The sequence below is a fragment of the Mustela lutreola genome, chromosome 4 (assembly GCF_030435805.1).
Source record: "Mustela lutreola isolate mMusLut2 chromosome 4, mMusLut2.pri, whole genome shotgun sequence".
Taxonomy (NCBI): Eukaryota; Metazoa; Chordata; class Mammalia; order Carnivora; family Mustelidae; genus Mustela; species Mustela lutreola.
The window spans coordinates 199,804,891-199,820,177 of NC_081293.1; the positions used below are offsets into that span (position 1 = coordinate 199,804,891).

Here is a 15,287-nt window from a genome sequence, read left to right on the forward strand (position 1 = left end):
TGCGCACCCCATACTTGAAACCCTCCTCAGTGCCTGGGAAATCTCCCGACTGGGAGACCACCCCCAAATGCAGCCACAGGAGGCAAGGGTGCTCCTCACTCCCTCCCCAGCCCCCCATGCCAACAGGACACACAGCACCAACCAAACGTAGGGCCCTCCCACCCGAAAGCCAGCCACTGCCAGGAGTGGTTCAAAAACAAGAGGAAAGTGCTTCTCTCTAAAAACACAGCAGCTGTGGAAGACGCAAAGCCTGTAAAATGATGACACCCGTGACTAGGGCAGGTGCGGCTCCAAGCAGCAGAGCACTGACTACGGGAACCGAGAGAGCCCCCCGCCACTCCTGGCTCGTGGATCCCGAGGAGTCATCCGAGAACCTGTGTGCACCTGCGGGTCGCCCCAAACTTCTGGGGTCAACACCATGGAGGGCAACCAAGCTCTCCCAGAGCTCTGCTCGGCATCACGGCCAGCAACACCAGCCGAGTGTGATGGAGCGAGCCCCAAAGCAGAGCTGGAAAATCTGGACTCAAGCCCTGCTACGTGGTTTGGGCCAATCCCTGGGCCTTCAGCTCTATCTGCCTGTTTCCTGGGTCGGCGTGTGGTTTAGGTGAGAGGGATACAGGGGCCGAGCATAAAGCCAAGAATGGGACCTTCTCCCCGGGCCTCGTGCCTCGCACCAACGCGAGAGGCGCCACGGGTGCAGTCTAGACGAGCCGGGCAGGGGGCAGCGGTGGCCAGGGTAGGAACGAGAGTGTGTGCGAGGCTGGGAGGACCCAGCAGTGGCCGGCAGTGGAGCAGGGTGCGTGGGGACCTGCCTGCTGGGCTCCCCGGGAGAAAGCAGATCAGCATCTGCATTGTGGGAACATCAGGCTGCCAGAGAGATCCCAGAGATCTCCCACCGCAAGTCACTCTACGGGCAGGCACAATTCTTGCCTAAGCCAGGGAGCCTCAGTCCAGGAACACGTACCGTCACATGTGTGATGTGTGCTCACACACATACGTACGTGCACATACATGCACACATATGGGTGAGGTGGTCATACTTGTGTGCACGTGTTTGTATCCACCTGTGTGGACAGATACACACATGTATGCATGGGCATTGTACACATGCAACATGCATGTGTACACATGCAGAAATGTACCGTGCAGACACACACATGCATACTGTGTGCACAGACACGTGCTTTAGGACCCGCTGAGAGATTGCCGATCTGATGAGAGATGTTGCTAATTTGGGGAGTGACACCGTGCATACCAGTGGGGCAGAGAAAATGAGTCACGGGCCCCCTGCCCGGCCTGGAGTCAGTGGTTGCCTGGAGAAGGTATTTCCAGATCTGGCAAAGAACTGGTAATGATGGAGGTGGCCTGTCTTCCCTACTCCCCAATTCACCCAGCACTCGGGCCCGTTGCTCGCAAGTCCTCGTCCAAGTAAGTGCAAGGCAGCCTGGGCCCAGCCAGTTTACTGTCCTGGCTTCCTGCCCGACCCCACGCCCTCTGCTCTCCACTGACCCCAAGTTCTGCACAGGACCCTCCAGCCACAGCTCTCGGTCGGCTCCCAGGGCCTGCCCCCAGCCCCGCCCCACCACACACACACTCCGTCCTGCTGCTCTTCACACTTAGTCGTGGAAGCCAACTCAGCCATCGGTGTGAACAGGTTGTGGGCTCCCTGCAGGCCACGGCGGCAGCTTGTCCCGTGTGCTTCTCCCCCGTGGCGTGGGGCCCAAGGAGCACACGGCAAACCCTTGCGAACTTAATTAACGAAGAAAAGCAAAGGGTGGCGCACAGGTCTCTGCTCCAAGCCGTTCTGCAGTAGAGTAAAACCTCTGTTGTGCTGCACGGAGAGCTGCTTTTAAAAAACTGCCCTTTGGTAGGTCTGAAGGCCAACTGTCCCCGCCCGATGAAACGACTGCAGGGACCGGATGATACAGTACAACTTCCTCTTAGTAAGCTCCAGCCTCGGTCATTATTTTCAGATCGGACACTGTTACTGCTTTTCATTTTGCAACTCTTGTCCCACGTGGTAACCGTGAACACAAACGCGATTTCCTGCGCTTATTTCCTTCAAGCAGGCTTGCTACACTTCCCCGTTCTCAGCTCTTCGGCCGCTCTCTGGGGGCTTTCCTGGGGGCTGCCAGGCTTCACTTACCTGCACTCAGCCCCACGCCCCAAGATGCTGGCCCTATAGACCGAGTCCGGGCTTCCTTACCCTCCGGCTTCCAGTTAGGTTCCCTCCAAGAGCAAGGTCGGAGGCCCCAGTGGGAGAGTGGAGGGGGGCGGGGAGATGACGTCAGCCTCTAGTGTCCCCGTCTGCCCTGGTGGCGGCTGTGTTCCTCCTCTGAAAGCCGCAGCCCCTCTCTGGGGCCCCAACAGCTGCAGCTCTCTTCCAGGTCTGCTAACGGCCCCTCACCTTGCCCCCGGAGGTCCGGCTGGGAGAGCTCAGAGACGCTTCCCCTACCCCAGCCCGGGATGGTTCCCCACGCCGCCCTTCCCTCCCGGGGCGCCGGGAGCAGGTCTACAAGAAGGAGCTGCGGCCCCAGGGGGGTGTCGAGCGTCCAGACCGATCCCAGGCCGCCTCCCCAGGGACCACCCGTCCGGTGATCAGGAACAGGCTGTAGCAATTCCACCTCTGGCGTGCGGTTTGCTCGCACCGTGGCCTGGACTCAGTCCCCACAGAGCCGCCCGCACGTGAGTAAAATGGAATTCCCGTCCTCAAGGACACCCCCGACCGGGGCACGGGGACAGGGAGATACTGACAAGAAATGTGCCTCCGAGTCAACGAGGGAGCCCAGGAGAGAAGTGCCGTGGCAGAGACAGCGGCTCGGGGTAGGTCCGCGCAGGGGGCCATCAGGGCAGGCGGGGAGGGAGCCGTGGGAGGACACGGTGGGGGACACGGGAGGACACGCGGAGCCCCAGCAGCGGGCAGGCGGGCTTCCCGTAACCCTTTCAGAAAAAACGCCCTCGGTCGCTAGTGCTCAGGGTGGCGGGGGTACTGGGGAGCACAGCAGCAGAGGGGCGGCCGGTGGAGAGCCCTCTCTCCAGGACACGGGGACACGCCCGGCTGGCGGGGATCCCAGCACAGGTGCGACCTCTTGTCGTCCGCACCTGCTGGCTTCTTGAGGCTTCTGGCATAGGTCATCTGCCAGCTGAAAACAGTGGTGCCCACTGGAAGGGCCTGGATATTTGGGTCACTTAGATAACACGCTTTGCTGTGGTATTTCAGGGAAGAAAGTTTGCCTAAATTTACTGGAAAAGGTGTCAATCCTCAACTAAGGTATTTCTTAAAGGAAGTGAATGGACCAAAACCGGTGAGGGAGCCCCAGAAGCCTGAGAGACGCCGTCCTCTTTACGTCCCAAACAGACGGCCTCAAGTTCAACGGCGTCTGCCGCGGGTTCCCCCTCCTCTCCTCGAAGCCGGACCAGACTTGAAATCACGGACGTCAGTGAGGACGGAGACGGCACAGTCGATCAATGCTGACACACACACGTTCTGGAACAGCCAGAGCTTTCAAAATCAGTTAGCGTCCCGCTTCTCTCGGTCAAGAAGAGAGTGTGCCTCTTCGAAACATGGGTGTTGCAACTCGGTCACTGACCTCTGCGGACACCCAGCAGCCCCCCCACGTCGGCCCGAGTCCAAGCCCCTGCCACCCAGGCGGCGTGGAAGTTGGAGCTGTCTATTCACTAATACGTCGCTGGGTCTTGAGCCGTGGGTCTGCAGACCTTGGGGAGAGGGAGGAGGGGAACTCTCTCCCTGTTTTGTGGCCTAGCCGGGCCCACCTGACGCCGCTGGAAAGCAACACACTCCCGGCTCCAGGACACAGAGGCCACGTGCAGCCGGACATCCTGAGCACCTACTTGTGCCAAGTATTGGGGGAAAGCCACCGAGGGTTGCAACACACGCCCCACTTTCAAAGGGTTTCCAGTTTGCAGGTGCCCATCAATGAGGGCAAGACGTGCAAGACATCAGGAGAGGACCAGAGCCTCTCCTCCCGAGAGCATCCCAGGAGACCCCGGAGGCCAGCCTGGAAGAGTGGGGCCAACCCCCTTGCCTCGGCTCTAGAAACTTACCCCTCATCCACACAAATAATGCTTCACTTTTGCCTCGTAATCCATTTCAGCACTGGGCAAATGGGCCAGATTTAACACCTTGTGATGACTTTTTGATTCTTAGTATGCTTCCACTACGGGGGCTCACTGAGAGCGGGAGCTGAGAGGTACCCGCATCCCTAAACACCTAACACAGGGTCCCGCCTGACCGGGGTGCCCCGGACACTTGGTTACCTACAGTATATGGCCACGGGCTCTCCGCACCGGCTCCTTCCCAGGAAGTAAGTTGCAGCTAGAGACTTTCTATCCCTCTCCGCCCGGCTACCAGCATCTCAGGGAAAAGAAATCCAGGAAAAGACAAGGCTGAGAGCTGGCAGCATAATGTATATTTTGGATGAACATTTTTATTTTTATTTACTTTAAAGATTTATTTGAGAGCAGGGGGCGGGGGTAAGCAGAGAGAGGATCTCGAGCGGACTCCCCACTGAACATGGGTCCGGAGGTGAGGCTCGACCCGCGGCCCTGAGATCATGACCTGAGCCGAAACCAAGAGTCAGACGCTCGACTGACGGAGCCAGCCAGGCACGCCGACGAAAGCGTTCATTCAACCGTTTCCGCTTTCCAAACTAGTGCTCAAGTTCACACGGCCGAAGACAACCGAAAAGGCCAAGGATTACGAGTTCCCCAGACCAGCAGGACCAGCTCAGCCTGAGGACGGGCTGGAGCAGACCCGGGCCTCTCAGGCCTGCCTGATGGGCGTCGAGGCGAGCTGAGCTCCCCAGGTGACGGGAAGGGACACTGAAGTTTGAACAGCCCCACTTTAAAGAACTTCAACTAAGACACTGGCCACCTTATCTGTACGAAAACAGAGAAGCTGGGGGTGCACATCCCCCCCCAAATTAAGTGCCCCCGCCGTCCTCCAAAGGTTGATGGTGTGACCACCTCTCAGCAGCATGCTGGGGTCACCGAGAAGAGGGCTTCTGGGGCCAAGTTCCTGGAAGCTGTCCTCTCTCTGCTTTGATGTGTCAAAGGTCTCCCGGCTTAGCAGAGGCACCGGATCAGTCAGTAACACGGAGCCTAACCTGCTGACGCAGGAGACAAGGTCATGACCAGGGCGGGCAGGGAAGGTGAGGCATTGGGGCACACACACACACACCCCTGGCCTCCAGCCCCGAGCTGGGCCACCGAGAGCCCACAAAACACTCACACTGGGTGGAGTAAACCCATGTCCTCGTGTTAGCGAAGCCACTGCTTGCAGCACTAACGTTTCCCTGGGGGGAGGTGGGGGCCGCGGCGGGCGGGGAGGAGCCCCCGGGGCTGGGGAGCAGCAAGCTTGCCCTCGGGCGCCCAGGGGCTGTCCACACGTTCTGCACGGTCCCAACCTGAGACAGAGGCAGGTTCTCACGGGGGCTCGGAGGCTGCCTGGGCGCACGGCCGAGAGCGCAGAAGCCCCCATCTGTGTCTACCGAGCTTCAACCTTCCCGCGGAGAGACGGCCGGGGCTGCAGCCAGGCTCGAACACGCTTCTCACCTTATTTAGGATTTTCCCATAGTTTAGTTTTACAGAGAGTCATACAGATCTTTTTCTCATTATGATGTCTTTACCTTCTTTCTTCCAGGGGTTTATGCAAAAACTGCTTCAAACAGCGGAACCGAGAATGGGAGGAGGGAACCGGACTCCTGGAGCGGGGAGTGGTCTGCGACCTCGCCTCGGGGTTTCTGGATCACCTCCTGATGCGTGAGGAAAGCTGGGTACCAAGGAGAAGTTTAGGCCTCCAGCTCCCAGGATGAGGGGCTGAGTCAGAACCCGGCCTCTCTGACTCAGAGGCGGAACTGACCCGACAGCACCCTGCCTTTCTGCATTAATGTGCCTGCGCGCGCACACACACACGCACACACACACGCGCGCGCGCGCGCAGTCCTTCGTTGCGGACGCACAGAACGTTCTAGTAAGAACAGTAACACGGTAAAGGTGACTCTTGGACGTAACCAGGGGCTCAGGGAACAGATAAGTCTGGCTCTTCCTGTGTCTTGCTCTGTGAAAGGAGCGAACTGAGCTGTATTCCAAATTGAACCTTTCATCCCATTTCCTCCGCAAGGATCTCGTGTCTGAAACCCATTACTAAAAAGATTAGGAGCAATGCTATGGAAACAGGCATATTTTAAATAAAGTAGCATGCTATGTAAGCCATCATATGTTCACCATCCAAAACGGTGCCTACAGCGTCGGCACGGGAGGCTACAGAAGACATCCACGGTGCCCCACGACGCTCCGGGAGGAATGGTCTGAGACAGCGGCTCTCCAGCTGGGGTCCCGAGCGGGGACAGGTCCCGAGCCTGTCTGTGTCTTCTGGGACTTTTCAGGAGCACAGAGGTGGGGTCCCAGCACAGACCGCCCCAGCAGAACAGCCCGGGGAGTGGGGCCTTGGCAGGGCCTGTCTTGCCCCCTCCTCTTGTACACAGACCTGCCCGATACAAACGAGGCGTCTGGCTTTCCGTCTGCAGCGAGTCTGAGCTAAACACTGCTCCCTTCAAACCTCTTGTCACGCGCCTGTGGGCTATGCCGTCCAGTCCCCCTGGCTTTGACGGGCAACCGCTTCCACCCCATGAAAACCACAGGCTCCTCTATGAAAGGATGCTTGTGCGGGGCAGTGACGGAACTGTTAGTAACAAAACCAACAACGTCCCACAAACGTGGTTTATTATCACCAGTGTTGTGTACTGTGAAGCCAAGTAAGGCTGTGACAAATGTCGTTACAAAACGTGCCTCACTCCGTACTGAGAGTTGAAAACCAAGGCTCTAATAATCAGGGGCACTTGGAAGGTTCTCAGGGTTCCCCAGTAGCTGAAGCCCTGGCTTTTTTTTTTTTTTTTTTTTTTTAAGAGGAACTCATTTTATCCTTCGTAAACAATCTGATTTAAATTAACTAACAGGGCGCCTGGATGACTCAGCTAGTTGGGCGACTGCCTTCAGCTCAGGTCCTGATCCTAGAGTCCCAGGATCGAGTCCTGCATCGGGCACCCTGCCCAGCAGGGGCCGCTTCTCCCTCTGCCCCCCTGACAGCCCCCCATGCTCTCCCCCCTCACTCTCTCAAATAGAAAAATAAAACCTTAAAAAAAAAATCTAAATTAAGTGACAAAGGGGCCACTTGTCTACACCCAGGAAGGAGATGTTGAAAAGTTTCTTGAAGAAGCCTTCAGCAAATTTATTTATATTAAAGGGAATTTGAACTTTAGGAAACAGCAGAAAAGGAGATTTTGAAGGTATGAGGAAAGGGGTATTGGAGAACTAGGGCATCTCAGGAGACGTGGGACCATCACTGCAGCCACTCCCCAACCCCCCACTTCGACCCCGCGTGCGCAGAAAGGCTGAGCGAGGAAGTAGGAAAATGAAGATGATGTTGCTTGGCCAATGACAGCCAGTGACAGCAGAGCCTTTGCCTGGGACGTGGGAAGCCAACCACTGTGGTTACTTCTGCAGACGCCGTGACTGGGGGAGGAGGCGGGGGTGCAAGGCGGTGGGGGGTCGCCCTGCGGTGGGGGCTGGGCCGTCCCCAGCACGGGAGTCGGGAGAAAACCCTTCATGTGGCCGCACTTCCCCAGGACTCAAACCAGTTGTGCCGAGCGGCCCTGTGTTCTCTGCTGGGAGGGGTCGTGCCTACTCACAGGAAGCATGTCTGCGACCCCGTCTTCCTGAGAAAAACGCCCTCACCATGTGTCGCCTTGCTAGTCGCTTTCCCAGGGACTAGCCTATCATTTTGACGCCTTAATACTTTGGTCTTTTCATTGGCTCATGGGGGCTGGCTTCCGTTTTTGGCGTAACTCCTACAATAGCAGCCCTACCCACGCCTCTCCCTGGCTTGAGAATAAAATTTATCCCTATATGTATTCACGAACATGTGTTTCTGCAGTTGAAAACAAAAATTATCGGGTCAACACCGATTCTCAAAAGCGCAATCCCTGCTCTCCAATTTCGTTACCTGAACGCCTTTCGTGCCCCAAACCGTCACCTGCCTCACGCACTTGAGTGTCATTGTGAAGAAATCGATAAAAACCTCTTTCCCATGATTTTAAATACCTCTTTTCTATGTCATGATACCAAAATTAATGTATTTCCCTGGTTTCTTTGTTAATAATAACAAACCTGCCACTGGGGAGTATGAATTGTTACCCAAAGGATACAAAAACACTAATTCAAAGGGAGACTGACACCTCGATGTTTTGCAGCATCGTCCACAATAGCTAAGTTACGGAGACACCCCAAATGCCCATCACTGCTGAATGGATAAAGAAGATGTGGGGGAGATGCCCAGATACAGACAGAGACACAGAGCTACGATGTGCTGTTACTCCGCCGTCACAAAGAATGAGATCTTGACATTTGCCAGGAGGAGCTCGAGCTGGAGAGTATTATGCGGAGTGAGATTAGCCGGAGAGACAGGTACCGTATGATGTCACTCGCGCGTGGAGTAAGAAACAAAACAAATGAGCAAAGGGGGAAAGAGACAAACAAAAGGCCAGAGACTGAACTACAGAGACCTGACGGTCAGTGAGGATGGGGGGGGGGACGAGAATTAGGGAGGGCCCTGGTCCCGATGAGGGGAGGCACACAGTGCTGAAGCCCCACGCCGCACACCTGACGCTCTCCTCACGCTGCCCATGAGCTAACGGGAACGCAAGTAAAAGAATAAGATTCATCGACGACAAGAACCTATCATCGCTCTTCATCTTCACAAGAAGTGTCCCGTTTCAAATGCTTTTCCTGCAGCACACGTATTCCGGAACGAGCTTGGGTCGACCACCTCACTTTGAGACGAGCTTCCCAGACGCTGAGCTGGGGAAGCCCAGGCCGGTTTGCAGGTGCTGGGGACCATGTGGCCATCACGGGCAGCGCAGGGGACCCACCAGCCCCGACTGCAGCCCTCAGGGCACCGCCAGAAAGTGCTGCAGCCGACTGCGGGTGAGAGGGAATGAGAGGCCACCGGCAAGGCGGCGAGGCAGGACCCAGGAAAGGTCTCTGTGCACACTCGTGGTCGCCTGCCTCTCTTCTTTGTAACACGATGGCTGCTTACGTTGAAAAACTGTACCATGACAGGGCTCAGACCGGTGGATGACGCGTGTGGCAAGAGTGGGGCGTGGAGGACAGAACTTTTACATTGGCAAAGATTTGACCTTCAAGTGAGATGATGTGCTAACTCGAAAGGGACAGGGAAGGATGGATATTGCAATCCCTACAGCAACGACTGAAAAAACAAACAAACAACAAATAAAAATATATAGCTTCAAAAGACAACGATAAACTAAAATGGAATTCTGAAAATCAAGCAACTCTCAAGAAAAGAAAGGAAGAAGAGCGGAACAAGGGCCGCCGAGGAGGAGCAGGAGGAGCAGGACAGACCTCAAACCGCACCAATCGCTACAATAAATTACAATAAACACAGAGGATGAAACTCACCAAAGAAAAGGCAGCACAGAAAGTGGATTTTACAAAGGGAGTCTGGGTACAAGAGCTGCGTTCTAAGTGCGAACACGCCGGAGGCTGAAAGCAGACGGGGAGAGGGCCCCCCCGCCACACCGAGCGGGACCCGTCACCCCGTCACGGTGCTGAAGGCAGACGGGGAGGGAGCAGGGGGTCCCCGGAAACAGGGGAGCATTTTGTAACAGCAAAAGGGTCCACACAGCACCAAGCCCTAACGATCATAAATGTGTATGCACCCAATAACAGGGCTTCAAAATACACGCGGCAGGGACCAGGAATTTGCAGTGGCGCCGCACGCCTGCGGGTGGTGTGCAGACACGCATTCTCGACTGAACCATGGACAGATCAGGAGGAAAACTGGAGCTCCCGAGTAGATCTGGTCGACTCAGAAAATCAGACAAAGCTTTCCATCCCGCTCTGTTTGTGCTGGCAGTGACACCTCGCAGGGAGCTGCGTCCTCCACGTCTGGTTGCAAAGGTTTAGTGTTTTTTGCTGCTGAATGGGTCTGGGAAGAGAAGCTGACTCCGACCCCAGGCACAGCACAGGTCGCTCTGAAGGCATTCCAGTCTCCCTTAGAGATAGGGGTCATGTGTGGGGAGGTCACAAGTCACCCAAACACCCAAACACCTGGTGGCTCTGTCCTCGTTGGGTGTGACCCTGAGTGGGAAGAGGAGGTTTATCTCTTTTATCAACTCTTGAACATACAGAAATCGCATATCCCAGCATCTCCCCTACTGAGGAGGCAAGCAGTCCAATACTTAAGTATGATTAATGAATTACAACTCACAAAAGTTTCCTTATTGCAAAAAGGAAAAAGAATCCCATGAGCAAGATTCAACAGTCTGCTACTCAGCCAGATTACACACAGAGCAGCAACAACTAATCTCACACCAACGAAGCATAACGACCCTGTTCGTTAATGAGCTTTAGACACTGTTTTGTTTTCATAAAGCCCCTGAATATTTAAGATTATAAGCAATTTAAGGGTTTCTTGTTCAACCACAGATTTAAGCTCAGCTATGATGGCTTAAAAAAATAGGGAAACAAGAAGTGATTACGGATGGAAAGCAGAAGGAGAGCCAAGGGTCCCAGGAGAGAGTGACGGAGCTAGCGCCAGTGGTGACATGGCCACTGGGACGCGTGGCTCACAACTGCACCCGAGACACAGCTGAGAAGGAATATCAATTCCAGCGTCCGAAACCAGACTGAGTACTCGCGATCAAGAATGGCACACGTACTTAGCTGAGTGTGCAACTCGATTGCTTTCTCAAAAGACAATGCCGGGGCGCCTGGGGGGGCTCAGCAGGCTGAGCATCTGACTCTTGGTTTCAGCTTAGGTCATGATCTCATGGAGCTTGAGATCGAGCCTGAGACCGAGCCCCAGATCGGCTCTGTGCTCCGCGGGGAGTCTGCTGGATTCTCTCCCTGCACCTCCTCCCCTACTCCCTCTCGCTCACATACATGCTCCTCTCTCTCAGATGAATGGGTAAATCTTTACTATCCTAAGGAAGAAGAAGAAGGATACGCCTACGTATACAGCTGTGAGGTTATTTCTCAAACCTCTGTTTATGATCACGAAAAACAGGAGGCTGTCTGTGAATGCCCAGTGATTGGACAGGCTGAGAAATTTGTCACACACACCCACACCCCATGTGACCAGTAAACATCGATGTGACCGATATGACCGGGATGATGTTGACCCGGGGCTATCAGACTGTCCGAGGCAGGAGTAAACAGAAACAAAAGATAACAAGATACTATGCATAGTATAATGCTAACTGTAAAAACTCCCCCGTAAGTTCACAAGTGTAATTATACGTGTTAAAGATCTGGTCATTCGCCTATAGCAGAGTACTCACCGAAATCATCTCTGAGTTTGAGGGTTATAAGCCATTATTTTCTTGTTTTTACTTCTTCTGACTTTCCTATGTGCACATGAGTTATTTATGTAACGACATACATGCAGATTTTTTTTTAGGGGGAGCAGAGGGAGAGGGAGATAGAAAGAGACTCCGAGGCAGATTCGACACCCAGCACAGAGCCCCAACAAGGGGCTCGATCTCACGACCCTAAGATCGTGACCTGAGCCGAAACTAAGAGTCAGACGCTTCACCAACTAAGCCACCCAGAGCCCCAACATACACACACCAGGGCATTTCCTACTTCTAAGGTCCTTAAATTCTTTGTTCCAATGAAATCTCCATAGTGTTTCAGACTATTAGTAAATATTTTCTCTAAACTAGGTCAAGTCAAGCCCAGTCACTTCCCTCTGAGGTCCCCGCTCTCAGCAGAGTGGGTACCGTCCAGGGTTCAACTGTGTCTCCCCGCACCTGTGAAGGTGACCTTATGGAAACAGGGTTGTCGCAGAGGGAATTCACAAAGGTGAGGTCCCGCCGCAGTGGACCGGTGTGTTCCTAAGAAGAGGAGAGGAACACGGAGAGGACACCCCCGAGCAGGAGACAGCCATGTGGGGACAGGGACGAGCAGAGATGGGAGAGAGGTGGCTGCCGGCCGTTGCTAGAAGCCAGAGGTGCAAGGAAGGGTTGTCCAGGAAAGACTGTAGAGGATCGTGACCTGCTGACAGCTTGATTCCCACTGATCTACTTTCCATAATCCCCTACCTACTAATCCGGGCACAGCACCAAGACACGGCAGTTCTCATGGGACCTAGAGCGTTGCCAGTATTCTGGATGGTTCAGTGTCTGTGTATCCGTACCCCCAACTCATGGTAGTGGCCTGCCAACAACACTTTGCATGCTTCCCCGGAAGAGTCTGCACGCCCTCAGCAGCCACCACCAGGCCTTGGGGCACTGTCAGAAGCGTCCCTGTCTCCCCATCCAGTCTTGCTGTCCTCAGAAGTTTCTGGAAGCCTGTTGCTTGGAGGAGGACCAGAAGAGGTGGTGGTGCTTCCACAGGCCCAGGGAGGAGACAACTCCTGCGTCGTCGGGGAGAGATCTGACGAGGACTCCCTGGAGGAGGCTGGGTGAAGGGAGAAACAGGGCAGCCAGGCATCCAAAACCAACGAAAGGGAAAGTCACCCCCCCTCTGGCCCCCGGGGGCTGATGGAGCTGGGGGGGCAGCTGGAGGGGCCTCCCCTCCACAGCGGTCACCCAAGCCAGAACCCACGTGCCATCAGCCAGCAGGGGTGTGCGGAGACGCAGCGGGCAGGCGGCTGTCTGCAGGGGCCAGGCAGGGCAGAGACGGAGCCGGGGGGAGAGCAAATGGGCAGTAGCCGGCGCAGGTGGCAGTAACCTTGGAGGAATGGTCCTTACCGAACCCTGCCCAGGGGAGAAGCTGAGGAAGCTGTAGAGACCCCAGAGCCTTCCTGCCATGCAGGCGGCATTCTAGCAAATGCGAGTGCTCCGCGCGTAGAGGTGACCAACACGGGACATCAAGAGTCGGGCGGGCACGGCAGAGGGGAAGGAAGCAGGGTGCAAAGAGAGAAGGGAGCCTGACCAAGGCTTCTCCGCCCTTGACGCTGCTCTGGTCCCCGGCCACGAGGACGCCGACAGCATCGCACAGGGCGCCGGGCCCTTCCCCTCCCGTGTGGCTCCCTCCACTGTGTCTCGCCAGCCGAGGGGCTGCAGAATTCAGGCCCCGGTGCAGTCACACGCACAAGGAAGCGCCAGGCCACCCGTCCCTGCCTCCTTCCAACTTGTTCTCACACCTGTCTGTGTTACGGCGAGATCCACGCAGCAGATGACTGACCGTCTTCGCCATGTGTGTCTCGTTCTGTGGCGCCGCGTACGTTCACGGTGTTACGCAGCCGCCACCACTGTCCATCCCCAGAACTTTCCATCACCCGCAGCTATAACTCGGTCCCCACTGAACATGCGTCCCCTCCCCCAGCCCCTGGCACCTGCCCTTCTGCTTTCTGTCCCTGCGGATTTGGCTCGTCCAGGGGCCCCTTACTGACTGAGTCACAAGGCATTAGTCCTTCAGGGACTGGCTTATTTCCCGAGGCAGAATGCCCTCAAGGTCGGCCACATGGTCCCAGCGGCGGCCTCTCACTCTTCCACGGTAATAGTCCCCCATGCGTCCACACCACCGCGTCTCAATCCCTCCTGCATGTGGGAACAGCGGGCTGCCCGCCTGGCATCCCGGCGGCCTCTCCTAGCATTGCTGCCGTCACGCACGTTGTCCCTTAGGGTCCTGTCCCCAGGCCCCCCCTCTCCAGCCCAGACCTGGCTGCATGAACAGCACGTGCTTTCCCCGCGGGGCTCTCTCGGGTCCCCAGCAAGGGCAGGCCGTGCACGCCGCCTGCTCGCCCAGAGCGCTGGTTCTCAGCAAGCACAGGGATGCACGAGGGATTAACAACAGCAAACACAGGGAAGTCCCAAACCTACCACCGCCCTGCGGGAGTCACTGTCCCCCACCTACAGCCCTAGGCTCACTTCCGAGGAGGCAGAGGAGGCATGGGGGAGCAAGGTCTTCCCACCTTCAGTTCTGAGAAGGCGATGCTCTGTCCCACCCACGTCCTCTGGACTCAGGCACCTACGACACACGATGAGCTGATGACCCATTTCTCCCTCCCAGGCCCGGGTCTGAAGGGACATGCAGCCTGGGCTCTAGGCTTCCTGGGACTCTCCGGGCCAAGGGGCCCATCCCAACAGGCACAGCGCCCAGCAGCAGGCACCCCTGTCCGGGGCCGAGGGGAGAGGTGGCATGGCCAGCCACCGCGCCCACCCCAGAGCCCCCCGATCAAAGCCCCCTGTGACCCCACCCACCCCAGTCACTGTCACTCCATGGCCTGCTTCCCTGCGACATAAGTGATGCCTCCCCGTCTGCCCCTGCAGGTGTCCAGTCTGTGGTCAGTCGTCTTCCAGAGCCAACAGCGTGAGCGGGAGCCGGAGCTCACAGGACGCCCGCAGCCCGTGCATTCACGAGAGGCCTCCCCCGAGGAGCGGCGGCCGGCGGGGTGGGGCACGCTTCCGGAGGACGGACACGGCTCTGCGGGCATTCGGCGTCCAGCTTGACGGCGACACCTGGCTCGGCCCGACCGTCAGGTGCACACCTGGAGCCCGCCCGGCATCTCCGCGGAAACGCCGCTTTCTCGTCTCCCGAGCTCTTACACTGTGCGTCATTATAATAAAATCTTTATAATTCTCTATAAAGAGATGGGAAGTGACCGGAAAAGCTTTTCCTGCACGCACAGCTTTGCTGTCTATTCCTGCCGAAGGACTTTAAAAAGCCAAGAAACAAAATGGCTTGAGCTTAGCCCACGAAGCCCGTACATTTATCAGGGTATAAGCACCGCGGCTGCAACGGGACAGCGGGAACCAGGCGACGCAGACGGGAGCTCGGCCCTCTCGCCCGCGGCCCCCGGGCTCGGTGTTTCACGCCCCTCCCCATGCCCCCCAGGACCCTCCGGCTCTGCACCGTCTTGCCTGCGTCGCAGCAGCCGGCTCACTTCTCGTCCACGCTCGCGGCTGGAGAACAAACACACTCCAGGAAACCACCTTGTGCGCAACCAGGTGGCCCTGGAACTCCTCACGGTGCACCTGCGCCCACCCCAGCCGCGGGGAGGGTCACATAGGACCACGCCCGACTGCAAAGGAGCCTGGGGATTGTGGTCTCTACCTGGTGGCCTGTTAGTAAATTCCCCTTCCTTGTGTATCTTAGCTACAGCGGTGCCCGCATAATTTGTAAACACACGAACATATTCGGGATGCAAGCTAAGCTTGTTGTAACCCTAGGGAACACATGGCCAAAGAAGGTTTGGAGACACGAACCCACAGGATCAAGGCTAAGCTTCTTAGCAAATC

At 56.4% G+C, this 15,287-nt stretch overlaps 1 long non-coding RNA gene across 1 annotated transcript; it reads left to right on the top strand.

The window, feature by feature from the left end:
- Nucleotides 1-2,072: 2,072 nt before the first annotated feature.
- On the top strand, nucleotides 2,073-6,234 carry LOC131829982 (uncharacterized). Its single transcript, XR_009353054.1, has 2 exons — nucleotides 2,073-2,823; nucleotides 5,663-6,234. It is a non-coding gene; the product is annotated as an uncharacterized LOC131829982 (long non-coding RNA).
- Nucleotides 6,235-15,287: the final 9,053 nt, after the last annotated feature.